Source organism: Lutra lutra, chromosome 15 (genome assembly GCF_902655055.1).
Source record: "Lutra lutra chromosome 15, mLutLut1.2, whole genome shotgun sequence".
In the NCBI taxonomy this organism is placed as follows: Eukaryota; Metazoa; Chordata; class Mammalia; order Carnivora; family Mustelidae; genus Lutra; species Lutra lutra.
In genome coordinates, this window is record NC_062292.1 from 35339808 (window position 1) to 35365250 (window position 25443).

Consider the following 25443-nt stretch of genomic DNA (forward strand, 5'->3'; position numbering starts at 1 on the left):
TTGCCCACACTCACCGTCCTGCCTCCTTTCCCCAGTCCCGCCACCTGTGGGCCGAGGCCCGTGCAAGACCTCAGCACGTCTCACCCTTTCGTGTTAACACCCCCAACAGCTCTTTCCCCCAAACCCATTTAGAGCCCAGGGAGCGAGGTCTTCCGGGAATGTGGAAGGACGGGTGGCGGGGAGCGAGCCTGAGGAAGAGTTTGCTTGTTCTGAGTCGCTGCCAGAGGAGATGAGACAACGGGTCTAGGTTTGTGTGGAGGAGCTCAGCTGTCCAGACAGCTTCTGGTTCTCACGATGCGGAGGCCCTTTAACCCTTTTCTGGCTCTGCTGAAGGTTACTACTTGTTCCGGTCCTGGGACCATGGACCTTGGCTTGGCCTTTAGGCCCACAGAAGAGAGTATGGATGTGGTTCCTGCGTTTGCCTTTCCAGAATTTAGGGGGAGGGGAGGAGAGGGAGTTGCCTTATTCTTATTCTACCAAGATTTAAAAGCGGCATACTCCACTGGGCCAGTGTGGAATTCAGCGTGGGCCCCTGCGTAGCGTGGGCTCCTTCCCTGTGGGGTTTCTCCCTGTACTGGCAGGTAGATAGCGCTTTGCATGGGGGCATTGAGCCAAGGAGCCTACAGGAGTTGAAGTCCAGCCTGAACTCTCTCTGTCAAGCCGTGTGCCCTCGAGTATCATCATCCACCCAGGGGGGCTCCCCTTACTAAGTCATCTGCCCACAGAGACCACCTTTTTCTCTAATGCACAAAGGCTTGCCAAGGGTCAGAGGTACCCACCGTGAGGCTGGCGCTCCACACCTTCCCCTATTCTTCCAGCACCTTCACTCACTGTTCTGGATCATTTGTGTGACTGTTTGTCTCCTTTATTCTCTCGAAAGTTCTGTTAAAGGCAGGGGTCATGCTCCATTCGTATATATTTACCTCCTTCTGCCTAATTCTTTCACCAAGTGTTCACACATGGGTTAGGCCCCCAAACTGCTTTTGAGAAAGAGAACCATTCTAAGAAATCTTCGAGAGCATCTTGCCCAATACATTCATGGCTGGTCAGGGAAACTGAGGCCCTCAAGCACAGAGACGAGGACAAGTGGCTTCTTGCCCTGACACTCAATTTGGCATCCTTTTTGCCCTAAGAGGCAGCCATGGAGCATGGGATAGAGGCCGAGAACTATCTTCAGGTCCAGGCTTGCCAAGGAGTTCAGCCAGGGACTTGTGCCTCCATTCTCGTCAGTCCTGGGTGTGCATTAAGGAATGAACGGTTGCTGACCGGGTGGATAAGGACTGGATAAGCACAGAGAGATCCGGCCAGATGCAAAGGAACCCTCGTGCTGACCTTCCCAGTCAGCAGTCCCAGTCCCAGCCCCAGTATCTCTGTGCATCTTGGGCATCACACCCGGGGCGCTGCTTGGGGCATCTTTCCCAGCCACACACCCAAGTTAGCCAAACACTCTCGGCCTTGCTGGAATCCTGGCGGACAAGTCGCTGTGGAGGCAAGTCAGCGGGTTCAAGGGCAAGGCTAGGGGCGTAGCTGCCCACGGCTTGTTCCAACCTGTAAGGTGGCCACTCCTTCTCAGTCTTCACTTGGCCTTTCTTTGACTGTTTCTAAGAGCTCATATTATCTCTCCTTCTCCTGTGCAGCCGCCCTTCCTTTCCACCCACACTCCTTCGAGGCACCTGATACTTGCACCCTGGCTCCCACTGGCCTCCCGTTTACCCACCCGCCTGCTCCCACCCTCTTCGGAGCATCAGCCCATGAGGAATTTCTGGAATGTCCCCAGGAAACTCTACCATGGTCCAGGCCCCATAGCTCTTTCAACACAGGAAGGAAAATAAAGAAAAAAAAATCCAGCTAAGAGTTTGGAGAGGGGAGGGAAGCAGGGTGCGTCAGAACTGGTCACTTCTTCCCTGCCTGACCAGGCGTCTGTCGGACTGTCCGGCCCTCAGCCACTACAGCCATCGGAACAGGATGTTCATGTAGGGAAGTGTAGAGGACGCAGAGACCGTGGCATGACCATGAGGGGCTCTTACATGCTGTGACGCATACTTGCTTATACACTGTTCTCTGCTAGACACTGGAGGAACATCACAGACTAGGCCTTCTGAACCCCAAGACTGTAGAAGGAACGGGCAGAATGAGGATGAGACCTCAAAGCCAAGAGGGGGTCATATCTGCATCAGCTAAGGGTCAGTGCACTACAGGTGATAAAAAGACAGGCCATGGCCCACCACAGGGATGGAATAATGGCAGAGAAACTAACCACTATGGTGCATTCGATCTTGAAAGCTTTAATGAGGAGGAAGAGTACCAGGATTTGGGACAGAGAAACTAATGAATTGACCAATGCGTGAGAGAGAGAAGGGCATTCCAGACCTTGGGTGCCACACTGAGAAGGTACAGAGCATGTACCCGGAAGGTCCAGAGTGCGCAGGGAGGGGGGCTGTAGGATTGGTGAGGGGAGGGTCCGGGTGGTGCACCGTAAGGGTCCAGCCCTGAGAGGACCAAATGAAAAGGATCTTGGGATTTTTGTTGACCACAAGGTCAAGAGGATCCGACTGGGTGTTTCAGATTTCCCCTAATTAATTAGTCCTCACTGCTCTAATAGGAGAATCATTTCCAGGTCGTGAGACAAGGTAGAGTTATGCTATGTGAAGAATTTTTTTTTTAAGATTTTATTTATTTACTCGACAGACAGAGCTCACAAGTAGGCAGAGAGGTAGGCAGAGAGAGAGAGGTGGAAGCAGGCTCCCCGGTGAGCAGAGAGCCCGATTCGGGGCTTGATTCCAGGACCCTGGGATCATGACCTGAGCCAAAGGCAGAGGCTCAACCCACTGAGCCACCCAGGTGCCCTGTGAAGAATATTTTTAAAAGGATAGTAACTCAAAGAAAGAGGAGTAGAGGAGGAAACAAAACAGCTTTCTGCAGATAATACAATTTAGAGTATTTATTTTATATTTTATATCAGGTGTTATATCTACTACCTCATTTAATCTTGATATAATTCTGTGAGGTAGGTGCTGTTATCACTTCCATTTTATGGATGAAGAAATAGAGTCCCAGACATTCATCTGAGGCCACAGAGCTAGTAAATGGCAGAGCGAGAATTTGAACCTTCATCTTCTGGTTTCGGCGTTCATACGCATAGTCTCCAAGCTGTGGAAGAGGAACTAGACTTACGTGGTATGGCTCCAGAGAGCAGAAGAGAACCTGTAAGCAGGAGTTACAGTAAAACACATACCATAAGGAGGAAGTTTCTGGTGGCCAGACTGTCCCAACATGGGAAGAATTGACTCCAGAAGGAATGAGCTCCCAGTCATGGAAATATCCAAGTCACTAACCAGGGGTGCTGTGGTGGGGCTCCTGCACCAGCCGCGTGATCCTTATGCTGCCATGGTTCCTCTGACGGGCGTTGAGGGAGGGCAAGCTGTAGCGGAGAGAGGGAAGCCGAGGCACTCTCGATGTAGGCTTTGAAGTCACGGACTGGGTTCAGCTTGCTCTCGGAGTGCAGCAGAAAGCCGTCAGGGTCAGGGAAGAGGTGTAGGGTACAGACGGGACAGGGCATGGGCAAGATGGTGGGGGCAGGCAGGCCTTGCGGGGGCGGGGAGGGCCGGGATATAAAGGAGGGGAAAGCAGGTTTATTCTGGGGCTGGGCACCATGGTGTCGTGGCTGAGGGCAGGCTGAGCAGCCAGAGAAGAGAGGCAGGGAGCTCGTGCCGAAGCAGATGGAGGAGGACCAGTGGCATCAGGAACTACAGACTCTCTGACTAAGATGTCCCAGCTTGAAGGGAGGAGCCCAGGAGGCGGTCGGAGCACAAGTCGTGGAGAGAAGGAGGGAAGGAGGTGGGCTGAGAAGACAGAAGCTGACAGGACATGGGAGGGAGGACTCTCTCCAGGTTTGGGGAGGAGTCCCTCTGGTTCCTTCTCTCCTTTGACGACTCCTGAAGCTTCTGTCTCTGTCCCAGCTTTGTGTCTCTGCAGGCCTCCTCTCCCCTCCCCGGGCCTTACCCAGCAGGAGTTGGTGGCTTTCTGTTCTGTCTCCCCACTGGAAACAGACTGGTAACGCGTCCTTTAGTCTGTCCCTCCAGGCATTGTGAGGAGCACCCTCCTCAGGCCCCTCCCAGCAGGCAGTTTTGCCCTGGTGGCATCCAACATGGGAGCAGCTACTTACTCATTTGTCCCCTTGAGGTTCCCAGATGCTGAAGGACAGGGACCCTCTCTTTCATATTTATGTCTCCCTTCCCCACGGCCAGACCCCACATCGCTCACGCATTAGGTCCTAATTAAATTTCTCTCCAGTGCACTGGGTGCCACCTTCCTATGCCCGGCACCTAGATGCACTGACTGTGAGAGAACGAGACGCCAAGAGTGACTGCTGTTGACGTGGCTGGTTGCAAGGGAAGGAAGTTATGCTGTGGTAGATATGTCAGGGAGAGGGGGGCGGCAGTGGGAGGAGGCGTCAAGAAAATGGGGGAGCTTGGTAGGTAACAGGAAAAGAGTTTACGAACAACATTTGGAAGAGGGTGGGCGGTCCTCTTAGACACAGTGCCCGGGGTGGAAGAAGGGGACAATGTTTACTCTGTTGCCTGGAGATCCCTAGAATAGCATGGCCGGCCATCTGCCTCCCTTGGATCAGACTCGGGCCCGCTGACGGCGGGGAGCAGGTGCAAAGGCCCAGGTAGCCACCGCCCTGGCCCCACCCTGCCAGCCCTCCCCTCTGGTGACAAGACTCTTGGACAGTTTTAGAAATCTGCAGAGACTTAGCCCTTTTCAGTTCTGGGGAGAGCCCTGGCCTCTTTTGGCACCACCTCCTTTCCCATTAGCTAACCAGCATGGCCTCGGAAATGCCTGTGAAATTCTTGAGGAAAATTCTGTCTTTCCCTAAGGGACATACCAACCAACCCAAGGTCCCTGCCGTCCGCAGCCCACAGGAAGCCCTGACTTCCCAAGTCCATTCTTTTTCTGATTTCACAAGGGGTTTACTAAGCAAAGCCAGGAAAACGGAGCTCCTTGCAGTAGCAGCTTGGGCGCTGGACAAAGATCCATTGAGAGCACCGAAGTCATCGTTCTCCTGAGCCCCAGGGCTATTGTCAGCTTTTTTGTACCACTGATTATTCACAAGACACTTTCCTACGGGTCTTTCCGTCTTCTGAGAATACTTCAAGTAAATTCCGTGATTGCCCCTTGCATCTCTGGCCCATTTTACAGATGTGGAAAACCGAGCCACAGAGATATGAAGTGTCCTTCCTGAGGTGACACGGCCCCTCTGCTGGAAATAATGACATTGGCCTTTATACTTCCTCCCCAAACACACGGAAGTTCCTAACCTGTTACTTGACTTCCTCCTGGGGTGGAGCTGTCTTGGCGGACAAGAGGCCAAAACCGATGAAAAGCTGAGAAACATGCTTTTCTGTCTGTGCCAACGCCACCAAACAATAGCCACTCATTCCTCTGAGTGGAAATGATTCACTCATTTCTCAGCGTGAACCCTGGTTTGAGTCAACAACCGGGGCTGTGGGTCCAAGTCTAGGCGACCTCGTGGCTCTCCTGGCCCTTGTGACGGCTGACCCGAAGCCCTGACCCCCTCGGGCATCTCAGCAGGGCCGGGGGTTGGGGTCTGGGGCAGCAGACGCCCTCTCCCACTTCCCTGGAGCCTGCAGAGAAGAGTCAGGTGGTGGCCCCGAGCTTACCACCTCATCCCCAGTAATGAGTTTGGCTCCCTGCCCAGGCTCCTGCCACCAAACGCACTGTTTGTTTTGTTGTTTTATAGGCCTCTTGGGTCCTAAGCACTGGTCTTCTGGAAGCTGGGAACCGCAGCACTCGGTTGGCACCCAGAAGGAGGCTTATTTTTACAGAATTCCCCCAGACCCCCCTCCCCTGCCCACCACATCCCTCTGTTTGACCATGACAGGTATAGAGAGGCGGGGTATGGGTTTCCATCCAGAGCCCCAGCTGCCCCCCGGCGAGGACACCCTGATCTCCCAGAGCCACTCTGAAAGGGGAGACGTTAAAGGTTTGCTATTTTTTGCGCCTTTTGTGAAGCTCCACAGAGGCTCCCATTCCAGACGGTCCCTATAGGAGGCATCAGGCCATGTGCCCGGCAGGCCTCTCTGCCGTCCAAGAGGGAGCCCCTGGGGCTCGAGGCTTTATCTCAAGACAGGTGAAACTCAGGGAACTGGGTTTCAGGGACAGGGCGGAGGAGGGGTAAGGATTCAAGCTCACAGAATCCAGGTGACCCACATAAGGCCAGGCAGCATTTGTCAGGGACCAAGGTACTAATATTTACAGAGCTCTCATATTTAGGAAAATACAGAGCACATCTTTTCAGGCCATTGAGGCTTGCTTGCCCATGGATAGAGGACATGCATACGTATGTGGGGTTGGAGGGGACTTCCAAAGGCCACTGGTTCTGTTCCTCTCCCTTCAGGTAGAAACTGATTTGCATAAGCAAGCGTAGATGGCTTACGGGATATGTCCTGACGCTTGGTCGCTTTCTTTGTTTGTAACCCGTGAGCAGTGACAGTACTCACCTCTCGAGCTTCTGCTGAGAATTCAGTCCAGTGATTTGTTGTTGAACCAAGAATGACTGAGTACCTACTGTGTGCCATTGTCTGGGTACACAGTAGTGAACAAAGCTGTCAAAATGCTTGCCCTCAGGAAGATTTTATCTCCCTGTCCAAAGACAGACTGAAAATAAAAAAGTAAGTCAGCACAACATATAGTATGTTTGGAAGAGAGTAGGGGCTCGAAGAAAAAACAGAGCATGGTGAAATAATTCCTGAACAGCATGGTGTGGGATCTGAGCGTATTTGATCTTAAATATCACTACTATTGCGACTTTAACACGTGAGCCTCAATTTTCTTCTTCTGTGGAGTGGGGTAGCAATAAACACTTTGCATAGTCGTTGGAAGGAACAAATGAAATCGTGTACGGAAAGTACTTCCTATTAAGTGCTTGTCACAAAAGTGCTTTGCGTTATTATTACTAACTGCTTTGAGGCTTTCCCCAAATCCCACTTCTTGTCTGGCTCTCTGGGGGAGTGGAGCTGTCAGATCAGCCTCCTTTTTTAGTGACATGTTTGCAAGGTCAGAGGGAGGAAGAGAATCCTGCTCCCTTCCCCCCCAGCCCTGAGTCATGGGAAAAAATACTTCGAAGACTAGACCAGCTGAGCCGAACTAATCTAATCCTGCTGGACATTGGCATCCAGCTGCATTAGTCACCAGGGAGAGCTTTCTGAGGGTTGCACGAACAATATGAACGGACCCCTCCCCAGGGCGGGGCTGGGGGAAGTGGCCAGCTGCTCTGGCCGCTTAGCAGAATGAACTACAACAGAGCCCTTCTCTGTCCCGTGCGTGCTCCCAAGCCAACCGCCATGTCCTAGTGCTGTCCATTCTGCCTCAGATTAACTATGGAGGTTGGGGGCGGGTCGGGGGTGCTCAGTTTCCTCCGCTGGCCCCCTGATGCCTGCATGGCAGACACAGCAGATATAAAGAAGCTGATACAGAGCCCGAGGCATGGTAGATGCTCAATAAATGATGGCCGTTGCTGCTGTTGCTACGAATGTGACTCTCAACGCGTCTTATTGCTGCTACCACTTCTGTGCTGTTATTAGACTCTTCTTCCGGGGCCCAGATCCCCCAGGTTTCTGTTAGCTCATTATTCCCATGCCGTTTTCTGATGTCTAGGAAGGGCTGGGATATTTCTCTGCTCTGTCGCAGAGGTTGATACAGAAATTCAGAGAGGTTAAGGACTGGCTCTGGGTCACAGGGACGATCGAGGGAAGATGTGGGAATTGGAACCAGAGCTATAAGTATTTCAGGTGGAGATGGGCCCAGCAGATGTTTAGGTCACTTCTGTGGTTCAAGATGATGAAGCCAGAAGCTTGCAGCTACTTGAACTTCTGTTTTCTTCTTATCATGTGTCCTTCCATCATGTGCTCAGAGAAGCAGGAAATCCATGGAGAAGCATGGTGGTGAAGGTCAACCTGAGTTTCTGTCCTTTGGAGCCCTTCCTAGGATTCTGTCCCTCTCCTGCCACAGGAAAAAGGTCTCTAGGCTCCAGGGTGGGGTAGACGTTCAGGAGCCAGAGCTTCTGTGGCTGTCCCAATCAGCCACCACTCCTATACCATGTTCTGGGTTTTTAAATCAAACGCTACTGCCACCAGCCAGGTGTCCCCACCTAACCTGGAAGGAGCAATGGCACCCACAGGCTTTAGTAACTAATCAGGGATTCTCACCTTTATAGTTCAAGGTAGGTGAGCAACCCAGACGGGCCGGGGAGAAGGTGGACTCCCTCATACAAGGTCAGAATCTTCACCCTGATTTTATACCTAGAAAGGATCTCAGAAAACTGGTCAAGACAAAGATTTTGGGCCAGTGAGATTATTTATTGTTATATTTTCTACTAAGACTGCTGATGCCTACATCCGTTCAAAATCACTCAGGTTCTTAGCATCAGGGGCAAGACTCGAATTCAGATGCTTCAAGTCCATTGTTTGGTCCCTTCCCTCTCTGGCATATGGAAGAATGTTCTCTCTGCACAAAACATCAGATACACCTCCACCTCTCCCTGGCATACAAGCATTCCCTAAGCAGAACATGTGGGATCATTCTCCCGGGGACAAGGGTCTGGCTGAGCTTCCTGTCGCTGGCCTGACCACATAGCCTTGCTTTGGGGTGACCAGCATCCCCAAGCCCTCTCTGCATGCTTGAGGATCTTAGCAGGTCCTGGCCAGCAAGGAGGCCTGCTTGACCACAGGGTGCTTGCGTTGGGGCTAGGGTGTTCTGACCTATCAGAAGGACACTGAAGTGGGAATCTCAGGTCTCACGTGTTTGTCCTCTCTAGGCATGCCATTTTGTGGGAGGGGGGGATTGTATTATCAATCAAGCACTTACTATGTGCTAAGTACTGAGCTAAGTGTTTTTCAGTGAAGTGTCTTAATACTTTTGTAAGTTAAGGATCCATACTCTGTTTTCGTGTGAATAAACTGAGGTTCAACAAAGTGAAATAACTTGGCAGTGACGGGGCTTCTCCGTGAAGAGCTGGAGCCTGAGTCCAGACCTGTGCTCTGGTCCGTCCTGGCTTTGAGCCCTCGGTTGGCCTTCTCTTTGATCCCATCGGTCCCTCTGTAACCTACCACCTGCCCTTCAGAGAGAGGCAAGGAGGGGCACGAGAGAAGCACGGAAGGGCTAACGCTTTGCACTCCTTCCAGCAAAAGTGCCCTGGGAACCCGGGACATGGCAGCTGTCACCTCGGCACACGCTGCCTTGTGTCACCCCCTCGGGCCTTGTCCTCCCCCTCCCCACCCATCTCAGCCCAGGCCACAATGGATGGGGTGGCAGCCCTTTGTGCCACACACAGTCCCCAGCTGACTCCCCTTTCTCCAGGCATCATTGTTTGCCGTGAGCTTTCTGAAGGGAAGACAAAGGGGTGTTGCTGACAAGGCCAAGAGCTGCTGTGTAAAGCGTGGGGGCCTCGGCCCATCACCCGTGCATCCCTCCGAGGCCCCGGGCTCTTCTTCAAAGATGCTGTCTGGGATCTTTTGTGTGCCAGTCATACCCATTCAGAGCTGGCAGGGCAAAGGTTCCAGGGGGGTGGTAGGAGGACACTGAAAAATGGAGTCATTTTGATCTGGCGAAATTGGAAGAGACATTAATGCAATAGTTAACCGCAAACCTCCGCTAGGGGGATGGGCCCGAATGCTTGTTCTCTGTTTATGGGGCTTATGCAGTTCCATCAATATTGATGCCTGATGCCTTTGATTCTGACACTAATCATTGCTATGAATTAAATTTGCAGCCATATAATTAGGATTGCTATTAATAGGGCCCTGAGCTAAGCACTACGATGCCGCATGTCTTTTTCTTGATAGAGAATGGCATCCTTGGAACTCTGCTAATGGGGCACACCTGGGATTTGCCAAGAATGATGTGAAAATTATACATTCTATATTTGTGTTGGGCCTTTACTGAAATGCCAGCAAGCCAAGGTGAGGCTGGAGGAAAGGTTCCCTCCTGCCCACTGCTGTGGACAGCGACGAGGTGTGTCTCCAGCTCCGTAAAGTCGGTAGGAATGGCCATTTCAGAGCCTATTGTGGTTGCTCGTGGTCAAGCCTCCAGCAGGAAGGTGGGAGCTCATGGTCAAGCTCATAATCAGGAAAGTCTTCCCTAAATCCAACCTACTAAGAGTCAGCTTAGGCTAAGAGACTGAATCTTCTGTTTCAGACTTTAAGGTGGCCATGAGTCAACTAAGGGAAAAAGAATGTTTCTTTAAGCTCTAAGCTTGGTTAAAAGAGTCTAAGCCAAGCCCCTGATGGGGCTATTGAGAGGCCCAATTGGACAGATGATTAGGCAAGACCCCTACTCACAACTGATCTCAAGGCCCCTCTCCCAGAGAGCTCCCTGGACCACAGAGCACCAGCTAACCTCATACCTAAAAGAACCTGCTGCTACCTGTGATGGGAAAGAATGACAAAATTCTTCTCTGGGTAAATTTGTAGCGTATTTATTTACTGGGGAGCCCTGCCTGTGATTATGATCAGGCCCCCAGTTCAGGAGTGCCCCATTGCCCCATTCACCCTCAATCTGAGTAATTCATCACACACCCAAGGCTTCTCAAGCCTTCTGCTAACATAGAACATGTAGGAACCCCCCACCCCCTGCCTTATCACTTAGAATAACAATATGTGCCCCTCGACATGAGGGATGCATTAGTCCCTGCTCTTTTGACCTTCAAACTGAGAATAATTTTCCTCCAAATCATCATTTATTGATTTTTTTTTCCCTTTCATATTTTTAAGTCATCATGAGAAGACAGTGGTTTGAGCTCACGTCCTCTCCCTACTATTTATAAAGCATATAACCCTGAATAAGTTACTTAACCTCCTGGAAACTTGGAGTTGAAGGTGATGATAGTAATGTCTACTTCATAAAGATGATAATAACATTCAGGACGTATCTAAATTGCTTATCACAGGTCTTCTGCACCTAAGAACAGCTCCCACTCCCCACTTCTCTGTCTCCTGTCATGTAGACCCAGGTATAGAAGACAAAGGGGTAGCTCTCAGTGTGCATGGCCTCAGAAGAACACCACGTTCTCTGCCACCCGTGCTCAGGGACAGCACATGGAAAATGAATTCCTCCAGAACAGATGGGGTACTGGAACATGAGTTCCAGAGGCCCTCGGCCCTCTCACCTCACCCTGAAACACTCAACAAGGGCTTCTTTTTTGCCCCATAGCTTCTGCTCTTTCTCCTGCTTACCAGCGGTCCAGGCTTTTGGGTGGACCAAATCTATCCTTAAGGTCAGGACCCACAGACCCAGCACTCCTCCCAGGCACTGAGTACTTTTCAGGCCGTGGAGGAGGGGTCAAACTACATTAACCTCACCCAGAAGAGCCTCTTCTTACACAGGATTTGTGTGCATTTCTGCCTTCTGCCTCACACATACACTGTACATTTGGCCATTCTACACAAGGGCATACTTAAAGGCATGTGTGTGGGTAGACAGCAATTGGCCAATGGCCGCCATTGACCAGAGATGGAGGTACTTTTCCACATAAAACTCTAGAAAACAGTGTGTGTGGTTGAATTCCCAAGTACCTGACTTTTTCATTAATTGACAAACAAGGGTCCTACTCTTCATACCTGAAGCTTTGAGGGCGTGGAGATTCTCGTTGGGTTACTGTCGGGGTCGCTGCTGTTTTTGTTCTCACTAAGTAGAAAACATTAATCAGATAATATTAGTCCTTTAATATTGGAAATTAACTTGATGTTGGGTAAGCGCATAGTTACTCATAAATTCATTCAAGCACAGATTCAACATAATTACACTCCCCCTATTTGGTTCTCTTGTCACCCGCAAGATCTTGGAATGATACAAACAAAACCCAAGACTGACTCACCCTATGATGCAATGCCGTGTACCCACAGATCCTCCTGCCCCTCCGGTCTTCCCAGGAGTCTCTCTGCACTGGAAGCCATAAAACACTGAGGGGCTTCAGTCTCAGACAGACTGGTGGTATTCCCAGAGGAATGGACAGTCAGAGAAACAGAGGAAAAAATATGCCCAACTTCCCCCTACCATCAAATCAAAGAAATAAAAAATCTGTCTCCTTGGTGCCTCCCCAATATTTATGTCTGAGCTCAGCAGACACCCCTGGGCTGGAGCCAGTCTGTGTATTAGCATTAGTCCATTACGCTTTTTATGATGCATGTTACCCACCCTCCACTCCCCCCCCACACAACATTTTATGACTGTCCTTTTCATTTCTGGAAAGAGCTTCACAGAATGGCAGATGCCTGCATTTCCCCACTCTTTGGGGAGCTATTTGTAGGCAGCCTGTCCCAGGCCATAAACAACGGGAGATAAACCACAGGCAGTAAATGCGTCCAAGGCCAAGGAGGTGCAAAAAGGAGCGGGAGGGTAAGCTTGGTGCTATCTGTGCAAGGCCAGTGGTCTCGGTTAGATGCCACCCGCAGAAGGACAGTCGAGGGGCTGGTGTGGAAACGGATGCCTTCCAGATTTCCAGGAAAGCTCAAGGGCCACCCTACCACTCTCCTTCATGCCTGTCTCCCTCCATTGAGGCCACTCGTCCCTTAACTGCGATCAGAACCAGTAAACTTTCCAGTGAGAAGAGTATGCTTCCCCCTTGGCATCTATTCTTCTCCTGCCTGGTCATGTTGCTATGTAGATTACTATGTACGACTCATCTCCTCCCATTGATGCTTCTAGATCTGGGAGCATCTCCCTGTGAGCTTCTCTGCCTTCTCCCAGCCTCTCTCCCTGTGACACTCCTCCTCCACCAGTACTCTCCCTCTTTCTCGTGCCTGAGACCGGCTCTTACCAATCAGTTACCACTGCTTCTGGCTCATTAAAACTTCAGCCGGGACTCCAGTGGCCGTGGCAGTGATATTTATTTCCGCTTCTGAGCTGCACCTACAAGCAAGTCACTTGTGACGCCGCAGGAGACAGCACCTGGAGCCAGCTTTGCTCCCTAAAAGGCACCCCTGGGAGAAGAAAACCAAATTCAGAATGAATAATTGGTCTAGTAGAGATTTCAGATGCTTCCTACATGCACAAACAGCAACTGAAAGCAAAGAGCAGAGCAAAGATAAGAGGGGGTGGGATGTGGAAAAGAAAAGCTGACAAAGCCCTGAATTATTAGTGCATCAACTAGTCTTTTTTCTCATCAGCCCCATCTTGGGAGCAGGACGCAGACAGAAGGTGGAGGTGACGTTCTTTTTCTCCTCCTTATTTGGTTTTGGACTCCACATCAAATGGAAACATGTAGATGAAAGTGATGTGCATTTAAAATGTATGTACACATCAGACTGCTGGAGATAGTAGCTATTATACTGCGTGTAGGTTTTTTTGCAGTAAGCTGCTAAATTATTTATTGGGCACTGGGCTTTAATCTCATAAACCTGCCTGCGGGCCCCAGGCACCAGCAGCCTGAGCACTGCATAAAACACAGACGTCAGACGGGCTGTACAGAGCACTCTGGTGCCTCTGGGTAGGGATGGTTCATTTTCACTGGGTTTTCCACCCTCCCCCTCCTCCCCCCGACTGATCAGCTCATTAACAGCAAGCAGACCCAATGAAGAACCTTCTCGTTTTCCCATGACTGAGAACTTGGAAGTTGATTTGTACCTCGTAGTATCCTGAACACAAAGGACCAGGGAGGCTGCTCCCTGAGTCTGCCCTTCGCTGACGGTGGGAGCCACAGATGAGAGAGCAGATGACTCCAGAGTCAGTAGATGTTGCTAGGATTGTCCTGAGCTATGAGCTCCCCCGACACCCTCCAGGACTCATCGATGGATGACCGGGCAGTTCATTGTATATCCGGGACCTGAATTTGTCACTTTTAAGGAATAGTGATCTCCGTTATCCTCTCTGGTTCCCAGTCCATACTTCTTGGTATGAATCTCCCCATCGTCTCTGCATGCCAAGATAAGGAGAACACCCTTAAACCTGTTCGGTGGTTTGAGGAATACAAACAGCTTTCATGTATGTGTTACCCATGCCGAACTCATGTTGTCATCCTAAGAAGCCCATGGGCTATTCATCTTAGGGATGAGGAAACTGGCCCAAGAGAGTCAAGTCATTTGCCCAGCATCACCCAGCAGCGACACTTACAGTGGAACCTAAATGTCCATCCATTGTCCTAATTATCACCTAAATATGTGAGCTCACTAGCATGCATGTAGTGTGGAAACTGAGGCAGAGATCATTTCTGACAGCCAGACGCCTTAGGGCTGTGTGGGAGCAGTGTTAATACCCTTGTTATAGAAAGCGGTGCTCAAACCTGGGGCCTCTGCTCTTTCAAGCAAATGAAGCAAAGCCGGGTCTGTCTGGTTTCACCATTCATGGTACCGTAGCCACCCACCCCATCTTAGAACACTCCTCTGCAAGGCACAGAGGCAGGGAGACCCATTAGGAAATATGGCAGAAGTTGAATGTACGGCATTTAAAACCTGTGTTCTAGGATTCAGGGGGACCATGATCTATCAAAACAAAAAAAACCAAAAAACTGTAAACACTTGCATGTCTATAATTTTTATGTAGACAGCCCATCGCTTTCCTAAGATTCTCGAAGCTGTCTGTGATCCTAAAACGTGAAGACTCCTTGTCCGATGGCTTTTAAACGGTGTGCCGTTGAGCCCTAGAGTGACCACTCCAGTCCCCCAGTTCCACCCTTTTTTTAATCAAAGCATCTTGTTCGCATCTATATTTTCATAGGTCAAGGTTATGAGCATGATTTTTTTATTGTTGCTTAAAAAAAAAACAAGTTCAAATGACAGCTGATGAAATGTTGGGCTTGTCTGCCCATCCACACGGTGTGTACGCCTTGTGGCAGGCACACACACACCATTCTCGCCCCCTGCACCCCCCCACCTGTGTGTATGCGCATGCACACATGTACACACCTGGTGTCAGTAGCAGCAGAACAAGGGAAGGCTATAAGAACCTTGATCAAGGTAAAGGATGAACCAGAGGGAGAGCAGAGGAGGCTTGCAGGCTGGAGAAGACGACACCAGTGGGAGACAGAGCAGAGGTCCCGGGCTTGGCTGCAAAGCCCAGTCATCAAGGGCTGGGAGAGGAAGCCAAATAGGTGGTTTCCAGGGGGTGTACCCAGGACCAGGCCAGGCCAGAAGGTAGGAGTCCTATCCACTGGCTGGGCCCTAACCTAACCATGAGACTGAGGGTGGGGCGTCCACACTGGTAGGGGAGGAACCGTTCCCTGGAACCTTGGCGTGTCTCTCTGTTCCTTCTCACATTCTCACTGTTCTCTCAGGCTAGGGCCACCTCTCCCTTCCCCTCACCCAGCTAGCACCTTCTCATCTGCAAGAGGCTGTGGCCTCACTGACTCCAGGAAGCCTCCCCTTTGCTCACTCTGTGCCCCCCACCCCCCCGTCACATGGCTGTCAGCAGAAGAGCACGATGGTTAAAAAGAGTTCAGGTCCAAGAGCCACGGTGTCCTGGGTTCCACTGCCGATCCTGCCCTTTCATGTATGGTGATACAGTAAGAGTCCTTCCCTTCTCTGTGCCTGCTTCCCCGTCTGCAGGCTGGAGATGGTCATGGTTTCTGCCTCGAAGGCTTGTGGCAAGGGACACATAAATGAGTGTCCACATGTGAAGCACGCAGATCAATGTCCATGAGAGACTAAGTGCTCAGGACACGTTACCTGTTATTATCCCATGTACCATCATGGCCCTTTTCCTTGTCCCTGCCCTTCAGCAATTTTAAGACAGGGGCTACATTTGTCATCTCTGTATCCAGAGTGCCAAGTAATGTAGCCAATGTTCAGTATCTGTTGAAAAAGGAAGAAAGGAGAGTGGGGAGGGAGAGTGGGGAGAGGAGAGGAAGGAAGAAATCCTAGGACCCGAATCATCGCTCTGTTCCAGTGCAAAGACATCTTCTAGTCAGAGGGGCTCGAAGGTGTGTGCTATGCCTCCAGGCACAGTAGGACTTGGGGGTTCCTGCCGATGTCTATGACCGGCCGTGGCTAACGAAGAGGTCCTTTGGGAAGTGCAGATGATTCCAGCAGTGCAGAATTTCCAGCAGAAATTCGAGTCATCACTGCTGCCAGCAAATCCCGTTGGGACTGGCCTTTCCCAGAGGGGACACTGCCTTCAGCCTCACTCAGCTCGCAGCCTCCCTCCTGTCAGTGCTCCACCAGCAAAGCCCAGGTCCGCACCCAAAGACAGCTGGCAACAGAGACACCAAGGGGTTGGGGGGTTGGTCCTGGGTGCCCTCCCAGACCCCTCTGTGAGTCCATCAGGCTTCTAGAGTATAGCACTTAGTAGATGGTACGCCTCCTGCCGAGAGTTTGAAGATGCAGAACAACACCCTGTATTAGGTAGTGGGCTCATTCATACATTTGATCACCCATTCAGAAAAGTGACCGTTCCTATCTGTGCCTGCTATGTGCCTTCAAATGTATCACCTGGTGGTAATGCCACCGTTAATTACATGCAGCCGCCATTTTCTCAACTGGGGCGATTCCATGGATGTTTGGTAACTGTCCAGAAGACATTTTGGGTTGTTATAGGTGCTTGGGGCATCTAGTGGATAGAGGCTGGGGACGCTGCTAGCCATCTCACGTAGGCACAGAACAGCCCATGCAACAGAATGGGAGCCTGTCCAAAATGTCAGCAGGATGGAGGCTGGGAAGCTCTGGTCAGGGCTCCAAACATTTATTATTAATGATGGGCCCATCACGGTGCTAAGCGCTTCACCTCCTTCAGGCCCCCTAAGCACCCTATAACACAGGAATGGTGACGTGGATCTTTCCAGATGAGAAAACTAAGACCCGGGGAGGTTAAATTATTTCCCCATTCGTTCGCGCAGTGTGTCTTTAACGGACAGCTCAGTGGGTGGGAGGTTTGGAGACCAAACCCAGGGGGCCTGGCCCTGAAGTCTGTGCTCCTTCAAAACTATGCCAGCTCTCTGCACAAGGTCAGGAAGGAGAAAACAGGAAATCAGTGAGCGAGCGAGAAGCCTAAGTTTGAGGAGGAGAGTGTAGTTGATAAATGCCATTGGGTATGGAAAAAGATATTACTTTCCCTTTCCCGCCTCCTTCTTTCCCTCTCCCCCACGTATCCTCACAGAGGCGCACAGAAGCAATTGAACAAAATCCTTAAGGGCCGCGGTTCGCCTTTGGGTTTATTTTGGTGTGGGTGGTGATGGGAGCCTGAGATTGTACACTCCTTCCCCTCCCCACAAAATGTTTCTCATCTCACAAACACAGCCAGCCCTCTGGCTGGGAGGAGGGTGGAAATATTTCTCCTATTCCCGAAGTGTCTTGATAAAGATTTGTTCCCTGCCAACCTCCAGCTTCTCCTCGTGCTGATTTAGTGCCTACCGTAGGAGGTGTGGTATTTTATTGGTAGCTCCTGACTGGTGAGCTGTTTGGACAGGGGCCGCGTGTGTAATGGGAAGAATGTGGACTCTGAAAACAGACCACCTTGTTGCAAATTCTGTCTTTGCCACCTGCTGGGGAGACGGTCTTGGAGCAATTGGTTAACCTTACCAAGCTTCGGTTCCTCCATCTCCAGAGTGACAATGATGATGCCTACTTTGAAGGGTGTGTCAACCTCTAGATGAGGTCGGTATGTTCATCTTTTCACATGGTGCTTGGCAAAGAGGGAGGACTGCGGAAACGCTAGCCAATGTGCCCCTCCCCCTGCCTCAGCCCCAGGTTGGCTCCCTCCAGAGGCTCAAACAGATGGGAAGTAGTCAGTGCACGCTCCCTGCTGGACCTCCCTTTGTGCTCTGGGTCTCTTCGGGGGCGCTGTGTGTAGGACAGCCCAGGCACCTGAATGAAGCACAAGACTGACGTCTGGCCCTGTCTCTGCTGCGAGTCAGCTGACAGCCACCACCACCTCCCCTAGAGTGATCATGTGAAGAAGAGTCATCTGTATTTACCCATCAACCCAGCAAGGACCCAAAGAATGGCCCGGAACCATTAAGCAGTGGCAGGACTTGACCCTTTCAGAAGGCATATCATTTTTTTTAGGACTATAATTATTTTACTTCATTTTTAATTTAAATCCAATTCATTAATATATAATGTATTATTGCTTTCAGAGGTAGTGGTCTGTGATTCATCAGTCTTATGTAATACCCAGTGCTCATTACATCATTACATTATGTGCCCTCCTTAATGTCCATAACCCAGGTACCCCCTTCCCTTCAACCCCCTCCCCTCCAACAACCCTCAGTTTCTTTTCCTATGATTAACAGTCTCTTGTGATTTGTCTTCTTCTCTGGTTTTGTCTTGTTTTAGTTTTTCCTCTCATCCCCTGTGATCCTCTGTTTTGTTTCTTAAATCCCGCATATGAGTGACATTTTATGATAATTGTCTTTCATTGGTTGACTTCTTTTGCTCAGCATAATACCCTCTAGTTCCAACCACATCATTGCAAATGGCAAGATTTCATTTCTTTTGATGGCTGCATAGTATTCCATTGTGTGTGTGTGTGTGTGTGTGTGTGTGTGTGTGTGTGTATACATATCACATCTTCTTCGTCCATTCATCTGTTGATGGACATCTAGGTTCTTTCCATAGTTTGACTATTGTGGACACTGCTGCTATAAACATTCAGGTGCACGTGCCCCTTCGGATCACTACATTTGTATCTTTAGGGTAAATACCCAGTAGTGTGATTGCTGGGTCATAGGGTAGCTCCATTTTCAACTTTTTAAGGAACCTCCATGCTGTTTTCCAGAGTGGTTACAACAGCTTGCATTCCAACCAATAGCGTAGGAGGGTTCCCCTTTCTTTGCATCCTCTCCAACATCTGTCGTTTCCTGACTTGTTAATTTTAGCCATTCTGACTGGTGTGAGGTGGCATCCCATTGTGGTTTTGATTTGTATTTCCCTGATGCCAGGTGATGTTGAGGATGTTTTCATGTGTCTGTCGGCCATTTGGATGTCTTCTTTGGAGAAATACCTGTTCAGAAAACATCATTTTTAAAGACGAAATCATTTAAGACTCTGAGGGTGGGGTGACTGGGTGGTTCATTCAGTTAAGCATCTGACTCTTGATTTCAGCTCAGGTCTTGATCTCAGGGTTATGATTTCAAGTCCCGTGTTGGGTCCCATGCTGTTGGAAAAAAAAAAAAAAAAAATCCTGAGGCTGGGAGGGATCCTGAAGATCCTCAGTTATGGTCCTCACAGCTGTCCCTTTGCCCTTCTCCTAGTGCTTCTTATCCTAGAGGATGTTGTAGAATAGATACGCATTCATTGAAAGCCTACCGTGCACCAGACCCCTAGCTCCCCCTCCACCTTAGCCCACCCTCTTAATCGTGGCACACGACACTCAGCCCACCTGGGGAAGGAGGGCGTAAGCGATGCTCTGAGGGCCCTCAGAGGAGGAGCTTCCTTATCTCTCTGCTGTCTGACGTGTGAGCTCCTGAACCTCAGGGTCCTGCGTCACAGGATGCAGCATACTTTTCCATGAGTCATCTCGGTCCCTTCTGATAGCAGTTCTAGGGGTGGATATTCTTACCTCCACCTGGAAGATGTTGTAAATGAAATTCCCACCGGATTATTCAGTCAGTCCGTCCTGGAGCCTTTGACATAAACCCTTATTTTGTGGTTCAAAGTTCACCGCTCCCCGTGACACCTTGGTTCCCTTATGTCCTTCCTTATATCCTAACCCAAAAGAGCCATTCAGACCACTTTTTTGGAAGACTGTGGGTCATGGGCCATGGGAGGTATAAAGGACTGTAAGAACAAGGGCCGTTTCCTCAGGCACCTACAATCTATTTGAAGGCATGGGACGTGTCTTCCTCCTTCCTGCTTCCCGTGACGATGGGACATGGTACACCCTTCTGTCAGAGGCTCTGGCTCTGAAACAACATGGAGCTGGGGAAGAGAAGTCCAGAAACTGAGTGGTCTGGGCTCTAGGCTGACTATACAGCCATGACCTCAAAGAAGTCACCCTGGTCCCTTAGCTATAAAAGGGAGACCTTGGTAATTCTGATTCCCACTTCACAGGATTAAGGGACAGATTTAGTGAGACATAGTATGTGTGGAAGCATCTGGAAAACTGCACACTGCTGTCCAGATAGAAGGGGTCAGTGCTCTCCCCTTCCCCCACCCCTGCGTCTTACTAGTAGCCTCAGACCCTGGGGACACACTTCTGGAGCTGACCACCATTGTACCCTGACTGTCCTAGGACCAGGGTGATTACAGTCACCTGCTTTCCCTGCTGTCCCAAAGCCTTGCTCTTCCCCCATCAATTTCATAGGTGACCTATGCGATGCAAAGTGAAAATGCCGCCTCCATTAAAACAAAAACAAAAACCTAGAATGAGAAAGGCCCTCCAGAGAAAACCTGAAATCTGTAAGTTATTTACAAGACTATGTGTCCCTGTGATGCCCTGCAGGTGGAGGAAATCAACCCGGGAGGACCTTGCACAAAATGTCAGTCATTGTCCCAACAAGCAGTGTCGCCACAGTTCAGGGAGGGCACAGTACCTCAGGACCTCTTCCCACTGTGCTGGTTGCCAAGCAGGGTTTTTGATGGTGAGACTTTCAGGTTTGCCTCCAGGAGGTCAGCCGGAGGGAACAAAGCTGTAAGCACAGAGCAGAAAAGGACGTCAGACTTCAGGGGTTTCTGAGGAATGCATTGGTTGTTTAAGGCTCTGTGGCCACTGCCCCGCCGCCTTCCAAATCTAGCCTCTCACGCAGCATGGAACAGAGATCGGCTAGGTAACAAAAACCAGCTTCCTCTCTCTGGTCCCCGGCCCGCCCCTGCCAACCTGGGAGCCATTACCTTTTCCAGATGTGGAATAATTACAGGGCTCATCACCCCTGGGGTCTGCTGGGATCCGTCTCCAAGGGTCTCTGGGTCCTTTTATTTAATCCTCACGATGGTCACTCACAATAAGGATGAAAGTGGGAGCTGCTGAGTAGAGGAGCCAAGATATCTGCCCAAAGACACAGCAAGCTGCCCGTAATTCCAGCTCAAAATTCTGAGGTCCTCCAAACGCTGGAAGATGCCTCCTGTCCCTCCCCCTTACTTCCTACAGGAAGAATTTTGTACGAAATCACACTGCAGTTCTCAGAACGGCGCTCCATTCCTTAGCCACCTCTCTGCAGATGTGGGGCCTCCCCCTCCTCCCCCCACCCCATTTTCTCCATCACCGCCCCCTGCCTCCAAGCCTCCCTTCCTGAAAGACGTTCTTGACACTGTCATTAAACAGCTCCAGCAGCACCTGCTGGCATTCTCCCTTGCAAGGATAACAGCCCAACTTTAAAAAAAGAAAAAAAGAATACTAAGCAAGAAAGGCTACAGGAGGTGTAGCTGGGGGTTTGAAATTTGTTTGGTTTTTGCCAAATTACGTTTTCTCTGCATTTCTCTATTGATTCTCCTTTGCACTTTCCACTCTCCACTTATGAATCCCCTCTTCCAACCCCCACTTTGAAAATCAAGAAAGGAAAAACTGTTTCGGGATTCACTACGGTATCAGCCTGTGGCTGGGATCTTCATGCCTCAAAGAAAGGTCGCAGGGGCCGTCTCCACCGACCTTCAGTATCGGAAGGGAAAAAAGAGAGAGAGAGATGGAAGAGCCAGTCGTTACCTCCTCCCTTCCTGGGCCTTCTTCCAACAAATGTTGATGCAGGCTGATGAAGATAGGGTTCTCAGAACCTGTGCCTAATGAGAGCTCCCTTGGAAAGTCATTACCTGAGTGGCTTTTCCAGCCCTGTTCTTATACCCTGGAGTCTCTCCTGTTTATTCCAGAAACCGTCAAAGGGAGACCCACCACAGCTTTGCTCATGGCCCCAGTGGTGCCCCAGTGGTTCCTAAGCCTTGATAGATGCCTACTCAGTGCTCCCCATCATGCTGCCCACGGAGGTCTAGCCCCCTCCGAAACCTCCAGCAGCCCATCCTTACCCACACTGTCCCTCAGTGCCCTGGGATCCTGTCGCCCAGCTAATTCCTCCTGCTGCCAGCTGGAGCTCAGATATTGAGCCCATTATTTTTTTAAGATGATAGGTCAAAAGCAATGGATTTTTTTTTTTTTTTTTTTTGCTTTCGGACAGAGGCCAACAAGGAATGAAGTGGCAGCTTCAGGAAACTGAGCTTTATTTTCCGGTTGCCAGGCGCTGGGAGGCCAGTGAGGGCTAGAGGGGTTCAGTTATGGGAAGCAGGGTTCAAAGGAGCTTTGCGAAGGTCAACCCAAAGCTGTGTTTGAGGCAACCATCAAACCGATGACTCTGCTGGTTTTCTATTGTGTCATGGAAAAGTCTTCTAGGGAATTCTTGCCAAGTCTTTAGAAGAAAAGATATATATAGCTAAAGATGTGTGTATTTATAGAGAGATGTATGGATATATTTATGCCAGTCATGCCCATGAGCTCTGCGGGGAGGAGGAGGAGCTCTAGGAGAGGCGGCGTCAGGATCTCCCTGCAGCTTTTCCAGGCCATTGGCAGAAGGAAACGAGAACATCACGGAAGGTTCAGAGATATTTGGCTTCCATCCCCTGGGGCCCCCTCTGGGACCGAAAGACGCTCCCTAGTGGAGGCCAAGCCTCTGAGCCCCGAGTTTTCCTTTGAATTCTTCAGGCAGGTCCCTGCGGTCTAGAGGACATCTTGGAAGGAAATCTTTCTGGGGGTCTGTGATCCCTGAGTAACCTAATCTTCAGAGCAGAGTGTGGGAGGCAAGGAGTCCATATGGGAAATTGCAAGGATGCCGAGGGGGAGGGGATGAGGCCTGAGGGCTCGATGCCCGAAAGAAGGGAAGGAATGGCTCCGAATTCATTTGCTTTCCACCTGTGGGAACAAAGCTTAATTGGACTGTTGGCCTTGGAGGGGCCCAGACCCTGAATTTAGAGGCACTGGGAGACTTGCGGGCTTAGCTGGGACCATCTGCTGGGCCTCCCCACCCTCCCCCCACTCCCGCCAGAGCCTGGAGGAACAGCTGAGGCTTACTGAGAATGGGCCAGAGAGCCTTTCCAGAATCTCCCTGCAACTACGTGGTGGTGTGTGTCTGTGGTCTATGTGTGTTTGTGCGTTTATGTGCGCATGTGAGGTGTGTGTGCACACGCACGTGCGGGGGGACCGTCTGTAGTGTGTATGAGTGCGCGTGTGTGCACATGTGCTCTTCCCGACTTCTCCCCACCAGGGGACCTCTTGACGTGGGGAGAGCAGCTGGGCCCCTGAGTGAGCTGGGTGGCAGGTTTAGCTGGGCGCGCCCGGTATCTGGCTCTGCATCTCTCATTCCATCTCTATCAAGTCAACAACTTTCCAAATTGACTGAAGCGTAACCACTTGCCTCATCCCTAGTCCATGTCCCCAGTCCCCCTCCCTGCCCACGCTCGCCCTGGTGGAGGCCCGGGGTGTGATGAGTAAGTCAGGCTAATGACACTACACCCACCTTATCTAGGATTGCCCTTGGTGTACCTTCCTTGTTTCTGAAGCGGGCGGTGGGGCTGGGAGGCAGGGTATCATTCCAAAAACCCCATGGTTGTCACGGCCCCCTGCACCCCTCCTCTGCCACAGACAGCCACCTGCTTCTCCCCCCGGGCAAACTAACTAGCTTCCTACTAGCAGAGACTCAGGGTCTAAAGAAAGCATACAGGTTGGCAACATGAACAGAAGAGTTGTTACATTCTTACACCTCCCCACCCTCCTCCCACTGATGCCCACCCCACCTGGCCCGGCTCCCACCCGCAGCCTGGGACCAGGAGGCAGCGGGAAGAGGGGTTGCACACAGGGCCCGGTGACGCTGCAGCTGCTGCCAGCCACCCTCCCTCCGTCTCCGCCACTTGCTTTCTCTCCTGTGGACAGCAGCTCCTGGCCCCTGATGGTTAGCGGAGTCAAAGAGGCGCTGCAGACTTCTCTTCCTCTGCCCCTGGTCCCCTGCTGGAGAGGGTGGGGGGGTGGGGAGGGAAGACGAAGAAGGAGACAGGAAGGCAGAGGGAGGGTGAAATGAAATGTTAGTGACATACAAGCAAGTGACTTCCTACAGCTCCACTGCCCACTCCCCTCCAGATTCAGGATGAACCTTGTCTGTTTTCCAAGCCATCAATGACTTCTCCCCCGCCTGAGTTGTCAAACCCTAGTGCCCCCACCCCCTTCCTTCCCAGGCATGCAGGAACACATGTGCCTCCCTCATCCAATGGCAGGTCCATCTGTGACCTTTATTCTTCTGACCTCACCCCTGGAGGGTAAGGGAGCCCCAGAGGAGCTTGCACTCCCTATACCAGACTGAATAAATCCTTCCTTCCCCACCCCTGGGCTTCAGCCTTCCCGATTCCTCCAGGTCTGTGGGAGTAAGAGAGGAAAGGCTCTCTTGCTGGGCCAGGAGGTTGGCAGCCCTGGCTGGATTCCACATGTGAAAAAAGCCTGGCGGGAGCAAAGTGTCCCTTCTTCTGATCCCAGCCCATTGGCCTCCGTTGGCTCCCCCAGCCATGGAAGTGACCGCCCTGTGAAGTTATGTTAATTCACTAGGCCATCCAGTCCAGCTGCAGATTCTCCCCAGAGACAGGCTGAGCTGCCCCTCCCCAGGGGGCAGTGGGCGAGAACCCAGATGTGCTGGATGCAAACGCCCTCCGTAGCTCTGGTCAGTCTAAGACAGGTCTTCAAGCCCCTTTCCCTTCCCTTTGGACAGCTGAAGAGCTCTCATTTCTGCAACCAGCAAAAGATAGCGATACGCCTCAGTTTCACTACCTACGAAATAAGAAAACAGCACCGCAAGGCCCTTCTAGAGCTAACCTTCCGTGAATGGAATTTCCAGAAAATTCTATTCACAGGGGCTGAGCAAAGCCCTTTTAGTAGCTCTGGAACTGCAGTAAGACCCTCTCGTGGGCTTTCGGTGATCCCAGTTTCTCAAGGAAGAGATATGAGCTGGCTTCTCATCTCCCTGAAGGAATCGAACTGCTCACTGCGTTTGGAGCCGAGCTAAGTGCCACACTAGACTGAACAGGCGGTGGAAAGAAAGAGGACCGAGACTGGGAAGCTTGGCTTTTGTTCCTGTAGCAGCTATAGCAGGGAGGAACTGAAGTGAGATCATAGAAAGAACTTCCAACATCAGCCGCTTCTCAGGGGAATGTACCCTTTCCTTCCCTAGCAAAGTTTCCAAAGAAGAAAATCAGAGGCATACATTTGCATCTCGAGTTAATTTGGGGGGCAGGATTAAAAAACACATGTTCTCCTCATATCTGTCCACCAGCACTTCCCGGGCCCAGCTCCGGTCCCCACCCTCCCAACCCTGCGGGGGCCTGGTCTGCAGATGGTGGCAAGAGGTGGGCTCGAGGAGGAGGGGGGCTCGCCGGAGAGCAGGGGTAACTTTCCCCTCCCAGCCCCTCGCTGACTTCTGACCTCTGCACCTCTCTTGCTGGTGATCCCTAAATTACCGAGCTGTCTAACCCTCTCCGGGGAGGAGAGGAGCAAACAGGGCTGACGGGAGGTGGAGCAGAGAAAGTATGAGGTGGA

At 51.0% G+C, this 25443-nt stretch overlaps 1 protein-coding gene across 1 annotated transcript in view; it reads left to right on the forward strand.

Moving 5' to 3' along the window:
• Window positions 1-25443, forward strand: part of PLXNA2 (plexin A2) — a 212532-nt gene that overhangs the window by 32900 nt on the left and 154189 nt on the right. The gene's annotated exons all lie outside the window — the stretch shown is intronic.